At 31.9% G+C, this 16008-nt stretch overlaps 1 protein-coding gene across 2 annotated transcripts in view; it reads right to left on the reverse strand.

Moving 5' to 3' along the window:
• jim overlaps positions 1 to 16008 on the reverse strand; it is a 42339-nt gene continuing 26331 nt past the window's right edge. For both annotated transcript variants that reach the window (XM_069845425.1, XM_069845424.1), the window contains exon 4: positions 1 to 16008. This exon is cut by the window's right edge and continues 21002 nt beyond it. The gene's annotated coding sequence lies outside the window, so the exon portion shown is untranslated.

Below are 16008 nucleotides of genomic sequence, written 5' to 3' on the forward strand. Positions count from 1 at the left end.
TTTCTTTTTTTTTATTTTTTTTTTAACTTTTATCATATTTTAAGTAAATAAAAGGTTCTGAAAATTATAGTTATTTATCATATAATTTCGTAACGTAATTAACTGCAATTAAATATTGCAGAAGTCTCTTATCTCAACTGTTTCCAGTTTAAAACATACATTTTAAACTTCTTTGGTTCTAGATTTGACAAAATATAACAAAAGAATCCGAGAATGCTCATGAATAATGACATTCTGGATTTTGTAAGAGATTTAATGTCCCAACCAGTATATTAAAAACTCTTGACTATTACTGCTGATAAATATTCTGCACAAATTCTCAGAAACCATTTATATGGACAATGGACTCTCTAGAATTATTTGTACGAATAGTGAATGAAGTGACAGAAATTCTAATGTTATGTATATTTTGCTTTGGTTATATTGGAAACTTATATATTATGTTATGTATTGAAATTGTTTCTATATTCAGAGTATGCTGTGTCCTTTGGGCAACCCTTTTCTTACCTTATGGTTAACATAAGTGTAATAAAACAATAAAAGTAACTTACCTAAGTTGTGAAAATTCTCTGTACACACTTGAAACAAACATAACTTATGATCTAAGCAAAAGTGAATTGTATTTACTGTTATTAGTTAGATTACAAATTAATAAACAATACAGAAGTGTTGAAAGGGATTTAATATAATTTGGTTAGTGGTAACACTCAATATTGCTCTCATATGACAAGATTGTTACCGGTATACTCTAAAACGAAACAGATGAGTTTTATGACTATCTATGTAAATTAAACAATAATTCACTATACAAAGTCTATTTATTAAAATCGAATATTCAGTATTGACAACAGTAACATAAGATTGTTAAATCAATCTATTTTGAATTTCCTGATCTCAGAATAACGTGTTAATAAAATTTAGAACTTTTTTGAACAAGGCTGGTAGAAGAAATCTAACTGGTGTCCTATATCTAGGAATTGAAGTTATATAGGAGATATATCCCATTAAAATTTTTAAACAAGTTTGAAATGTGTGATTGGAAAAACAAAATTTGTGATTTCAGTAACTGTCCTAATTCTGCAATGCATTAAAATTAGTCCTGATATAAGTGATCAATAAACTGCCAAATACAGTAGAAACCTGATTGTCCATCATCCTATTAACCGATCAGCAGATTATCCAATTGTCCTTTTCTTTCCCTATTTTTTTTTTTTTTTTTTGTGTAGGCTTACATTATGTTAGTAGGTATTTTATTCTAGAGGGAGTTATTACAAGCCTTTATTATTACACAGTACGTAGTAGGAATGCTACTCTTGGTGGCAACAGAAACAGTTACTTGTGGGAGAGGTATTTTCCCAACTTCTAAAATAGTCTCTACATGCTTCCAAAGAAATGGCTCCAAAAACTTCCACATAATTATTACAAACCCGTGCATCATTCAGCCCTTGTTCTATTGTTCAAGTGGCTGCCGTACTATATAACTTTATGCAAAATGTCTTCCACAAAATTTTGTGCTAAGTATCGAAAAAAAAAAAAAGTGCAAATAATGAAGCAATTTGGGAAATAACCTGTGGCTCATCTCGCATCAGAATAGAAGACTGGCATTACAACTACGCAAGATTTAATGAAAAACAAGAATAAAGCATAATGTATGTAAAGCCACAACATGAGACCTCTACTACTTCTATTTTTCTATAGATAGCCATTACAAGGAGTTTCCCTGGCCCTTAAAAGCCAGTCATTGACAACTGGCCTTAAATTAATGAACTTCTGATCTACTTCTAGCATGTTAAAAGGACGAAATTGTAAGTATTATGCGAGTAATTCATGAAAATCTTTCATGATAAGAATTAGCCTATTTTTTTTTTATTAACTATTCAGTCGACTCTTTTCATTACCATGGATAAGAGATTCTTCTACTGTCCTACTACTAAATTATTTATTCATTAGCATTTAAAATAAACGAGAGAGGAAGGGTAAGTAGTTACAGTAAAATTCCTCGTAACTGACAATACCAAAACAACAGCACTTTTGGCTGAACCAAAAAAAAAAAAAAAGTTTAAATCTATTACATTACGAAGTTCGTACGAACTTTCATTTTCAGTGACTATTCGATCCTAAAATTAGTGTAATATTTGTGTTGTGGGATGCGTCATGATAAAGAAAATCCATACAGTAAATAATGTTCTGACCATTGGTGTTGCCACATTAGAAAGTTTGCAGGAACTTTCATTTTCAGTGAACATTCGAACCTAAATTTAGTGTATTATTTGTGTTGTGCGATGTGTTTTAATAAGGAAAATCCACACAGTTTTTATGTTTATTCAGTTATGAGGAAGTGACAGAGAAATAAACTTCACATGGCTGCAGTTTCAACATTTGGCACCATGAAATACGAACTTTTTTTTTTTTTTTTTGTAATACCGGTATTTATTCAATTATCTGGCAAAAGCTCGTATTCAGACTAGCCTGATCCCTTTGGAGCCAGATAAGAGGGATTCTACTGCAGTTACTTAAGCACTCAAGCAGAACCTTAACATGTTCTGTAACCACCAGTAACCAACCAAATATCAATGAAGAAATATATAGGAGAAAAATTGATTTTTTTAAAGGCACTGAATGCATATACTCTCTCAATTTCATATCAGTGTTAATCAGAGGTTTTTTTTAACATTTTTATTACTGGTACTGCACAAACCGACACCGAAATTTCTGGGAAGACACTGATGATGATTATTATTATTATTTCAAATGTTAGATAAGACTCATTAGATTAAATGCCAGACTCTGGAAATAATGACAATGGTAACAATTTATTGCAGATTTCAACTGCATGTAACTGTATTAAAAATCGAATGGTTAGCAAGCTTGTTAACAATGGTTAGAGTTGCCAACTTGGTGAGTTAGTATTTTCTATAGCGAGTTTAATTTCTAAAGTTTCGTGACTTTGATTAGTTATTTCACTGGCATATTAAGCCATTCTGAGAAAAATGTCAAGAAGACAGCTCTGAGAATAACGCCACAACAAAGAATAATAAATTGTAAGATAGTGATGATTTTTACAAACATTCTTTCACATTCCTTCTACTCGTACATAATTCTAGTATAATTGCTTATATTACTATTATTTTGTAATTGTTTCAATTAACTTATACAATGTAAATTTTCATGAATATTACCTGTAGACTAATGTTTTTACGTATTCTGTTGCCTTTTTTTTTTTATTACTACACACTAAAGAAAAAACCCTGGTGTAGATGTAATAACAGAATAGTGCATTTGGTTGGGTATGTTTAGTATGGAAGTGTCCATAATACGAGTTTGTCCTGAGGCTTGTGGTTATGTGTATATCCAGCCTATTGTTCTTCAGTTTAATGAACGGTATTAATGTCAAACTTACAGTAAAAGATTTCACGTCAAACAGAAGTTTGCTTCCTCATTTAAAAGTCTAATAGATCAATCTGAGCAGAGAAACTCATGAGCGAAGTTTACAAAAAAAGAAGTAATAAAATTAATATTAAACTTTAAATCCTCAGGCCATGTTACGCTAACAGATTTAAATTAAAAATTTTAAATAAGAAAAGTATGTTGTCTTGCTTTTTCAACTTACTAATATCTGTATTTAAAGCAGATTTTATCCAATTTATTTCCTTTTTATTTTTAAACTGAAGTCTTTCCAAACCATTTCTATTCAGAAATTCTGGTACAGTGAGAATCTTTAAAAACTGAGTTCGCAAGTCCACAGCTTGCCAGCATGACCACTTCGCAACTGGCAGCATATCCGTCTGTGAACTCACAGTACCATAACACTTCACTGGCATTCCCCTGCATTCCACTCTATAAGAGTACTATACATTAATAAATAAATTTGTTAATTAATTGGTACTTACCCTTTTCACAGAAGGTACTGAAAGTGTTGCCCATTTTGTGTGATGTACAATCCACATCTTCTTAATAAACTTTACACACGTCAATTTCTCTGTACTAATGCACCTAATTTCTGTTTAAATGTTTCTTTTAGTTCATTTAAAGTGTGAGGATTAGTTGTTTACACTTTACTTTGGGCTGTTTGAAAATTTACATCTAAATTTTTGTCTCGTTTTACTGCACAATATTTTTCACTTTATGTACATCTTCAAAATGAATATAGCCTATGATGATGCAGTGAATATCTAACTAATGCACAACAAAACACACTACTGCAATGCTCCAAATGAAGCGTGACTCATGACTGATCTGATCTACCCACAGTACGAGACAGCTCGCAACTACACAGTAACTTTATAGAAGGGAATATCAGTGAAGTGTTGTGGAGCAATGAGTTCATGAAAGAATATGCCAGTGGTTGTGAGGGAATTGCGCCGGTAAGTGGCCAACTTGCGAATTGATAGTTTTAAAAGATTCTCGTTATATTATTACAAGTGTTGCAAATTTTCTGAGATTTCCCGACTTCAGCTCCATTCAATTAATTTCAAGTGGTCTGCCCATCAGTTCTACTATGAAGCTCAAAATAAAATAATGTTACAGTGAAAGAGAGTTAAAAGAGTTTGGTGTTTGTCCTGAAATGAAGTACTGGCTAGCAAAGAGATGAGCTGTACCAGAAGTGGGCACTGCTGTAAGTTTGTTGCCATCAGTTTGTAGTTAAATTATAGACTTAATAATAATGTATAATGTGCAAGTCACCTGCAATTAGCTCACAACTTCTGTTATACTGCATTGACACAATATTCTCTGGAATTTCGAGGTGATCATATAACTTTAGTGTGTGTTATGTTTTCATTTCATTGCTATTACTATTATTAAAAAGGATATCCTCTACTAAATATCCATCTTCCGCATTTCATCTCTTATAGATTGGCAGATCTGGTACTATATGCGCTCAGCAATTGTCAAGAATGACACAAAATATTTAAAGTTCAGTATTTCGCTGATGGGGCTGAAAGTTTGGTCACAATATACAACATAATGTTATTATTACTCTAGTGAAAATGAACTGAATAGACTGCCAGAATAGACTTTTGTAACAAATAAGAAATATGCTCACTGTTTGTAACTCTTAATTATATTCAAGTGTATCACCAGATAATATTCCTATATGGATGCTAACTGAAGTATTTGTGAAGATAGTCGATTATAATTACTACTTATTCTCTTTCTTTGAAAAATTTAAAAGGAAAAGGTAACATGTGGTGAAAAGCTGGAAGTATGAAAAGAATGTAAAATATACACCACATTCAAATGTCATTTTCTTAACTGAGTTATCCAGTAATAAATGACAAAATGGGAAACATATACAACAGTAGATTCGACAACAAAGAATTTCATAATAAAAATTACATTTCTTTACAGATAAGCGGGATAAAGTAAAACAAAATGTAATTGAAAAAATATAAAGAAAAATTGATTTTTTAAAGGCATTGGATACATATAATATCTTAATTTTATAACAATGATGATATTAATAACAAAAAACAGCAATTAGCTGGAAATGTTTTGTACCAAAGTGTCCATAATACGCACTTCCTGAGGTTTGTGATTGTGTATCTAGACTGTGACTTCCTGCTGTTAATACATAATAGACAGTAACAGGAAAGAAATAATTCTCCATTTTGAAACAGGGGATTTCTAAATTTCAAAGTAAAATTAAATACAGTAAATTATATGAAACACAGATAACTAAGTTGGATATTTTTCATTGTACTTTAGAGGAAATGTTAAGTCTTCAAATATGTGTTTATCTTAAGAAAAATAGGAGCATAAAATGTATGTTTTACTTATAAAAAGAAGTCTATCAAATTATAATTTAAGACAGAAGTTCGTAAATATGTGTGGTATAACAATCTGGGGTAGGTACAGGCTATCTGAACTTTGAACGAAATTTGCCTCAGAATGAAATCATTATTAATGATTAAAAACGAATATGAACTCTAAGACATGTAAACATAGAATATGTCAAAGATAGACATCTGAAAGAAATGTTACAATAACAATGTCTTTACCTGGAAAACAGTCATGTTGGCAATGTTGTTGCCAGTCCCAAAACATCTACTGATGGAATTTATGACAATCCAAGAGATGGCAAATGAATGGAGCATGGTACCAAAGACTAGCAAGAAATGGAAGAGATGTAAATTATACTAACAGTGTTAGAAATATACATTTTCTTTCACTTCATAGTAACAAATGTCCAAGAGGGGCCTTCAATAGTATGTAATAACTTTGTGAATGTACAGCAAGTGATCCCAAGATACCAATTTTTTCTAATGAATGCTACATTTACCATCCACAGGAGGGAAGTATGCTAAGCTTCCATGCAGTAAATCTGAAAGTTTAAACTTGAACTGTTTGATGTAATGGGCAAGAAGGTATGAGAAATTACTGCTCGCACACACAATAAGAAAAGTAACATGTACTGATTTCTGGTGCAGCAATGCAAATGGAATAACACGAATATATGGACCACATTCGTTGTCAATATACACAACATTAGAAATAGAAAATGTGTAATTGAAAACATATTTTTAATTATATTTTCTTTTTGCACGAAGACAAATAATGTAAAATGAAGTGCAATGAAATTGAAGGAAAAAGAATTAAATGTATGGTAAACAATTTATCAACATGTTTATATGTAACATCTCTTATTGTAATGAATTCATTTAAGGATAAAAATGACAAAATACAACAGGAGAGGATACATTTAGAGTTATTTGCACACAAGAGAAGTCTGTAATAAATTACTAATAAGACCAACCTCAATAAAATATCGTTGAGATGCGAGAATAAGGTGACATTTTTATGCTCTTCATTTTATATTTAGAACTGGCTAAAGCTTTTCGTGCACTTGAAAATTATTTTCAGAACTTATAAAAAGTTTGGCAGTGTGACAAAGTGTATTCACTTTATAAAGATCATTTATACTAAAGATTCAAAAACATTTATATGGTTGACTGACCAAGGTTCAAAGAGTTTCGATCCCTGCTAACTAGAGTTTTGAGTGGCAAATACAAGTTAATCACATGATGAGAACAGGAAGTTTCACTTAATCACACAGAAATATGAACATTCTCAATTGTTTAACATTAGTATAACAAATTAACGTTGTTTGCCATAATGTTACGTTCATGTAATGCCACTGAAGATAATTTGAGAACTACTGTCATATTAACATCTTCTTTGTGTCTTTGAAAGAAGATAGACAAATGCAAGTAAAATACTTTTCTTGTAGCAAGCTTGAAATCTTTTACAATTAAATATAGAATTAAGGCGAGTTTCTTGTTGGCTTAAGCAGAGAATAGTTACATTATTCAAAATATACTTCTATATTAAAAAAAGCCCCTTTGTTTATGTGATCTCAAGTTACAACATTAAGAAAGTAGTTAATAGAGACTGTTATTCATATTGCTTACCATCATGTACACAACATATTTTTCATTACAATTTTCATGCAAAAATAAAACTTCCGCTTCACGTATATTGCATTAAATGAATAATGTGACAGACTTTTCTTACAGATCCGTTTTTGTTGACAAATTCACAAGCACACTACATTAAATTGCAGTTTAAGTAAGTCAAGTCAATTTTCTGTCTTATGTCAGATGAAATAAAAGGCACTTCGTATTCGTATCTGCCACAGATGAACAGTAAGAGAAAGTTTGCTGATTGAAAGTCACTCCAAGCTACTACAACAAAGTTCTTAAATTTCGATATTAAAAATATTCAACTGAACTGAAGTTTTTCGAAATACATATAGCTACACGTTTGCCATTCCTTAAGTATCATTTCAAAATGAGCTGATATGGTATACACTGTAACTGTGTGAAATTTCTGCTAAAAGCTTGAAATAAACAAGTAAAAATTCTAATAATTCCAAGAGGTTAAATAATTATTGGAAGACTTGGAAAGAACACATTCAAAGAGAATTCCAAGACAAAAAGTTGGAATCAAATTGCAGTCGACCATAATGTATATAATACATACGAAAGAAGGAGGATGATAAAATCTTCACATTCCACGTGCATACTTTTCAAATGGACTAGTTAAGTATTGAATATGAATAATATAAGTTACATAGACTGGCGGAAAAAAAAAAAGCTGTATCATAGATGCTGAAAACACGCATTTTTAAAAATACCGAAATTTATATTTTTCGTCATAATACTTGGTATTAGGGGCATTTTTCGGAAATGAGGAAAACATACATAATGTAGACTACCTTTGAAAGATAAGAAATTAAAAAAAAAAAAAAAAGAATGCAAGTGACGTTTTTATAATTTTCTGTACATTATATTTTGTTCCCTTAGTTAAGTTTTTATTTCTTCGCACATTTTACACTAATTACACGGAATTATATTTTCTTAGTTTATTACTATTACATACTTCAGAATTTTGTTTAATGCAAATACAATTTTTTTTTCTAATCTGCAATATTTGTCAAACAGCTTTAAAAAACCAGCTGCCATGGTGGTTCAGTGACTAGAATACTAAACTCAAAATACTGTGGACGAATTCTTGGCATACTCCGATTTACGATCGTGTTAGGCAAGCCCATGATTTAGGAAATCACTGCTTTATATAGCAGAGAAATATAATTTGAGAATTGTGGATATTTTACATAGGAAGCCAATTTATATAGAAACAACATGAGCAATTTTTTGGCAAAACATTTCTAGTGCATATCTTGGTTTTAGTGTTTGCGTTATCAGTTCAATTCGTGGAAGAAGAAGAAAAAAAAAACACAACGAAATTGCACTTTAACAGTGAAATCTTATACATCTTTGCTACAAAAAGGATACAACAAAATTTAATAGCTTCAATGGACACAAACATCATGAAGAGGATACAGAAAATTCATTTTCAAGTATTGTGACCAACATTTTTCTTCAAGGATATATGGCATTGCATATTCGAGTAAGAGCAATTCCAGTTATACAGTGTGGGCAGCAAGTAACTGGGTATTATTAAGTGGCTGTAGAATTTGTAATATCAATGGAATCATAATGAAAATACTGTGTACATATAGATCATTAAATAGATTTAAATTTTCGCGCATCGGTAGTACAGATGGTAATCATGAAAGATAGCAATAGCAAAGATGGCCAATTGCCTGTTTGTGAGCAACCGCAGATTGCTACATGCTATGATGTGTGGAATTCCGTTCTTGTACAGAGATGGTGGCATTTTGTGAAGGGAAGGAATGCCACAATCCGTCCAGAGGCAATAAAGAATTGTCATAGGAAAATAATGGCCACGGGATGCAGGAAGAACTGGCCGTCCATCCACGTCTTGGTCTGAGGAGAAAGTGGCGACTGTGCGGGAAATGTTCAATCGTAGCCAGCTAAATCAACACGTCAGGCCGTTCGTGAAAGCGGGCTCACAAGGTACGCAGTACGTCAGGTGTTGCAGAAAGAATTGAATTAGCCTACTGCCCATGGAAACCCCATTACATGCAGTAGCTGACACTAAAAGACTGAGATCGCAGAATGAAGTATCGGGAGTTGATGCTGAGTTGGCATGAGAATTGGTGTCAACTATTTCAAACATCTTCTGGAGTGACTAGGCTGTATTTCATGTGAGAGGTTTCGTCAATCGACACAACTGCCATTATTGAGTGGCATAAGATCCCAGTATGACAGTGGAGAAGATGCAGTCTCGTCCGAAAGTGACTGTATGGTGTGGAATGAGGGCCACAAGTATCATTGGGCAATATCTTCTGTATGACACCATGGACACAGAATGCTACCGTGAGATGCTTGAAGATCACCTTGTCCCACAGATGGGAAAACATCAACGACATTATCTTTATGCAGGATGGTGCATCTAGGGTGACCAGATCAAAAAGTTCAAAAGCAGGACATTTGAAGGAAAAAAGCAGGACATTTTGAAAAAAAAAAAAAAAAGTCCGACAACACATTAAATTCCTTTTCATTCACTGAGAACAATAAAAACAATAGGCAAACACAGTAGGCCTACCAAAGCTATCCATTGTTATTAATCTTAAATTTCACTGTTCGTACTTACATGAAGAGGAAATCCTTCAGTAGCTTTGGGATTTCAATAAATGGGTATGAAATTCTTTACATGTAAAATACTTCAAATTATATTGTACTGTTAGAATACTCTTTATTCCTCCTACTGCTGATAGTCTGTTCCTTTCGTCTGACCACTGGGTGTTGATTAGTGAAAATATCCTTTCAACATTGCAATTATTGAAAAAAAGAATTGACATATATACAGCAAAGTTTGGAATCACTTAACATTCACAACCTATTCAAAAAATGTACTCCATTGTATATCTATTGCTTTCAAGAAAAATTCATCTTGCTTCAAAACAAATTCTTTTAGAGCACAGAATTCATAAAATGCATATTATAACGACTTCTGACCTCAGATTTTATCTTATATAGTACTGTATTTCAATATTTGGTACATTATGCTGTTGAAAGGCAGAAAGCCGAACATTTTGGCTTTATCGTAAAAAGCTGGCCAGACACCCACAAAATGTTAAAAAAAGCAGGACATGTCCGGTGAACTCCAGACGTCTGATCACCCTAGGTGCACCACCTCACTTTGCAAATATCATGCATACGTGGTTGGATGAGAAGTTTCCGAGATGTTGGCTGGAGTGACATGGACCTCATGAATGACCTGCAAGAAGTCCTGACCTAACACCCTGTGACTTTTTTTTTATGGGGCTGGGCAAAAGATGAGGTGTGCCAGATGAAACCTCGCACAATGGAAGAAATGGAAGCACGGATTCGCGGCATGATCACCAATGTTCCACGCAACTTCCTCCAGAAGACTGTGGATTCCACTCCCGGCTGCTTGAGGAAACTTGTCAATGCCACAGATGTCTACATTGAATTTTGAGGTATGCATCCATATTCCCATTTCATAATGTACAAATAAAATTAATTTCAATAAATTAGCGTTGTAAATGTAGATTTTATATGCTCTTTTTAATACCAAGTTACTTCCTGCCCACCTGTAGAGAGAGTGATGATGTGAAGGTGCCTACCGAATTACTGAAAGACTACATAACACTGTAATTGTCTCTTGAAGCAATGTGGTTTCCAGCAAAGAATGTGAAAAGTAGGAGAGGTTTTTCCGTTTATTCAAATGTATTTGCTGACAGTCAATCCAACTTTTGCACAGAAAATACTGAAATCTTAATGTGTATGTATTCTTGAAATAATCTGAACTGATGAAATGAAAGTCATATTGACTGAAGAGTGTTATTGATCACAGCATATTTTGTTGTATTTACGTACCAACTTAAGCCTACAGTATGCTGTAGTGAAAGTGTAGTGAGCTACAGAGATAATTCAGTGGGTTACAGTGACTGAGTAACGAGTTAAGCCTACAGTGAAAGTGAATGAGCAGTGTGTAGTTGTGTAAGTGCAGAGAACTACAGAGACAATTCAGTGGGTTACAGTGACCGAGTAATGAGTTAAGCCTACAGTGAAAGTGAATGAGCAGTGTGTAGTTGTGTAAGTGCAGAGAGCTACAGAACCAGCTCAGTAAGTTTTAGTGACCAGATTAGAAGTGCAGTTAATGTGTAGTGACTAGAATGAAGGGCCGGGGGGGGGGGGGATGCTGAAAATGTTAGTAATGAAGAGTGTATATTGTAGTATAACATATCTTTTCATAGACTTGTGATTGTATATTTTCTTCTTCTTTCTCTTATTTGCTGAAATAAGAGAAAGAAGAAGAAAATATACAATCACAAGTCTATGAAAAGACTCGTTTTGTTTATATTCCTACTCTGTACTGCTTTAGTTTTTCTGTCAATATGTCTCGTTTTTGTATATCATCAATTTTTCTGTAACTACCACCGAGCAAAAACCCATTTGTAGTTCATTTGTAATTAATAAATATTCATACTCTTAATCTATTAAAATATCCATCACTTCACATGTTTTTACAACATAGATATAGATTTTTTTTTTAATTTCAGAGCCAATAACAAAAAAACTTAAATGTGCTAAATGTACAAGAACTTCAATAAAAAAAAAATGTAACTTTGTTCAGTATCTAGCAAGAACAATTTTATATATAAAATCTTATCACTATATGATACTTTACACAAAGTTGCTCTTCATTTCACAATACAGAAAGTATGAAATTACATAAAAAAATTTATAATTTTAAATTGCACATAATATATTCTTTGCTTTCTTAAGAGTGGAGAAATGGCTGCTATTGTCCCATCCCTGGCATTTACAAAATTAATATTTCTGTAGTTGTTGTCTTCATTCAGAAAATATACAATTGACTTGTTACTTTTTAATTGATATTAAGAGTTCGAACATCTTTTTTCGGACAGCAAACATCAAGTACCGGGCTAAGTGTCTCATACAAAACTGTTTTAGAAAACTTATGTATACATTACGAAAAAAATAGAATAAGGCCCAACTGATTACATTTATGTAACAACAATGTATTATGAGAATATGGAATGAAATATTTTTATATATAAATGTAGAGTACATATTGAATTTGAACTTAAAATTGCTAAAAAATACTATCTGTTTGAACTTAAAATTCCTAAAAATACTATCCTCACTCCCAATTATTAGTGTTTATATAAAAACTTCTGCACAACGAGCAAGCCAAGCCTTATGAAGGGGAATTCTCTTAATTACACAATATAATCTGCTTTGTATGCATTAATCAGAATAAATGAAGTTCAACCAAAGAACAAAATAGTTCACTTTTTTTTTGCAAGATACATGAAACCATAAAAAACCAATCCGTTTTATAAACAGTAAGACGATGAAATGTAAACACAAAAGAAACAGAGAAAGCGAATCCTGAAATTTGATTTTATGAAGACAGCTTTCTTCTTTGACATATCCTCAACAGTCAATTCAGGGAGCAGGAACATTCTATCCTTATTTAAGCTTCTGTTATTCTTCCAAAATGTTCCATTATAAGTTAATTAAAGATATCTTTCCCCTTGGATATTCAATGTGAAAACTGAGAGTTGTAATGTAACGAACGAGTTTTTATTAAAAAAAAATGGTACTGGTACTAAATTACTGACTGTTACAGCACAGTATATATAGTGCAGTAACGTTTTGTACCTATGCAACATTAATATACATATATTTTCCTCACGCCCTCCCCCACCCTTGTTCAGCACTTCAAAAATTATACATTTTCTCAAACTACTTCATATCATTCACCTTATGCAATTTCTTGCGCCTATCTAAGTTATTGTTTATAACTCTCATGATTTAACAATTGCGTATATTTATCAGAAAGTAATCAAAGGCAGTGAAAACAATAGAGTTCCACATGTAGTTAAAGCAACAGCGGAACGAAAAATTGTCTCTGGGCAAAGGGAAGAAAGAAACAATATTTAACATGTGCGTCTAGATTCAATTTATACAAACAATTTCTTCCACTCCCAGAACGTAAGTAAGGGTGATCAATTCATATAGTTGGTCCAAAGAAATTTAATTATACGCCAAACTCCTGAACTTCAATTTATATGTTAAAAGTACTGATTAGTCTTTTTCTAACACTACTCAAATAAATGTCTGCATTCAACATTTATAGTTTACGTCTTCAATGAACAAGTGATGTTAATGAACAATATCGCATAAATTTTATAGTAAGTATGACGATTTTACAATACTATATACATTTAATAACTTAATTATATTAATTTCAATATCATGACTAGGAAAGTCGGATTTTAATTTTGAAATACCAATGTTCTGTTCATTATTTAATTTTAAATTATAAATTAATTATAACAAAAACTTTGCAAGTCAGGGCAGACAACAATGTAAATTATCATTAGTTACTGCTATTTTACAATCCAGGATATGTTCAACTTAATTTTTACTCCAAACTGTTTTAAATTTCTTCTCTAAGTTGCTAAATTTTACTATCGGTACTCAAGTGGAAGAAAGTATGTCCATGTGTTGCACAGACACATATTAAGAGTTTCAGATATTACGTATTTGTAATTTGTTAACACTGATTATATACAAACTCAAGTGTTTATCATATTCTTCAAATTATGTGCGAAGTTGATAAAACTATCTTGAAGTTCAAGTTAGTTTAAAAATAATAAAATAGCCTTTATATTAGACCATGGACTTCTGTAACACAATCCATTGATTCTCTCTCACCGCACCTAAGTTTAATGCTTTCGAACAACTGAATAAAGTAATTTATTTTGTACAAATGGATGAAACCAGAAGAGTCGATCAGATTAAAATACTGTCTCACAATACACAAGACTAAAATTCTCACACAAATTCAGGCTTTAAATGATTAATGTCTTCATAAAATTCGTGATAATTTCGGTTTTATACTAATATCTAAATGCAGTGCACAAATAAAATAAATTAACTGTTGAAATATAAACGGTTTCTCACTCACATCTTGCACATTCTCAAGAAATTCCTACACTCTTCTCCTCTTCCGTATGTTTGGAAGTCTATTATTTTAACCATAAAAACAATTTCAAGAACGCATAAATGAAGATTGTACATTCTTTTAAAATCGAAGAGGTAAGAATTTGTTTCCACTGCAATCACCAAAGAAATAAATTTGTCTTCAATTGTTAAATTTACTATTATTTGTCGAAAAGAGTTGTGCTATTGCCAACAAAAAACTTCGCCTCCGTATTTTAATGATCTTATATTACATAATTCTTATACAGTCCCACATTCCAGTTTTTGATACGATACATGGATCATCAAAAATATCTTCTGAGGCCTAGCCATCTCTTATTTTCTGAATGTTCATATTCAACATTGATAACATCCTAGATATGATATAAATGAGAAGCTTGCATTCAATAGTGATAGAACAATTTGGACCTTGATTAATTATTCCATAAAATACATATACGATAATCAAGAAAAATGTCTCTTTCAAAAGTTGAAAAGAGTTGGCCAAGATTAAATGCTAACTGGAGTATTTTGCACTAGGAAAAAAACTACATATTGAAAAGAGGATCCACCTAAATGTAACAGATTAATTATGTAAGTATGCAATAGAAGGTTATTTTCCCCAAACATTAAGTTGTAGCTGTTGTTTTTCTTATGGATTATTCACCCCAAACCAACTTGATGCATTCATATTAGGAACAGTTTATAAGCACTTCACTGGACTCGTGGCTGCCTCAAAGAAGCAGTTGTATACTTGTTATGTAACTGCACATCACTAAACAGCTAATATGCCATTGTGTATTCCAGACCTCATTCCCCCATAAAGGCTAAAACGAATGGTATAAATCATAATTTAACCATTTAAACCAACTTAATGCTGCAGAGGGAAAAAAATAATCACATACATGTGAATAACAGATTTTAATGTATAATATATGTACGATATTAAGTATTTGTACTCTTGAGCAAATACTTCCCATTATAATGTGATGTACAGAATATAACTGATAATTTATAATAAAAAAAAATACATATTCATAATAGAATGCATAATTAAATATCAAAATTTGAGCTCAAAACCAATTAAATGTCAAAGACAGCCCAAAACTGCAATCAATCATAGCATTTTACAATATTAAGAGCTTCGTGTGACCTGTGTAATATGGAAATAACCATATCCAAGTATCTGTTTAATGAAATGTCATTTTATTTGCTAAAAATTCCTCACGATGTGATGGCAAGATGAGAGAATACTGATCAACTTCTGCTCATTGACCGGGATGATAATTTTAATAGTTAAAACACTACAGTATGGAAATTAGTTATGAGAGGTATTATAGTAACACTGTCAAAAGAGACCGTCTTAAAACACAAGACCAGTTCTCGTTAAAACCACAGAAAAATTCAAGATTCTTATCTAAGTTACAGAATCTTATTACAACATGTTTTGACATCAACCATTAATGTCTGAAATTCAAAAACTGAGCAAAGCAACAGAAACTGTAATTCAAGAACGTGACCTATTATTTATCCCTGTTATTTGCTGCATGAAATGAAATAGCAGGCGCACTCACATCTCCAACAAACACAAATATAT

This window comes from Periplaneta americana, chromosome 14, assembly GCF_040183065.1.
Source record: "Periplaneta americana isolate PAMFEO1 chromosome 14, P.americana_PAMFEO1_priV1, whole genome shotgun sequence".
In the NCBI taxonomy this organism is placed as follows: domain Eukaryota; kingdom Metazoa; phylum Arthropoda; class Insecta; order Blattodea; family Blattidae; genus Periplaneta; species Periplaneta americana.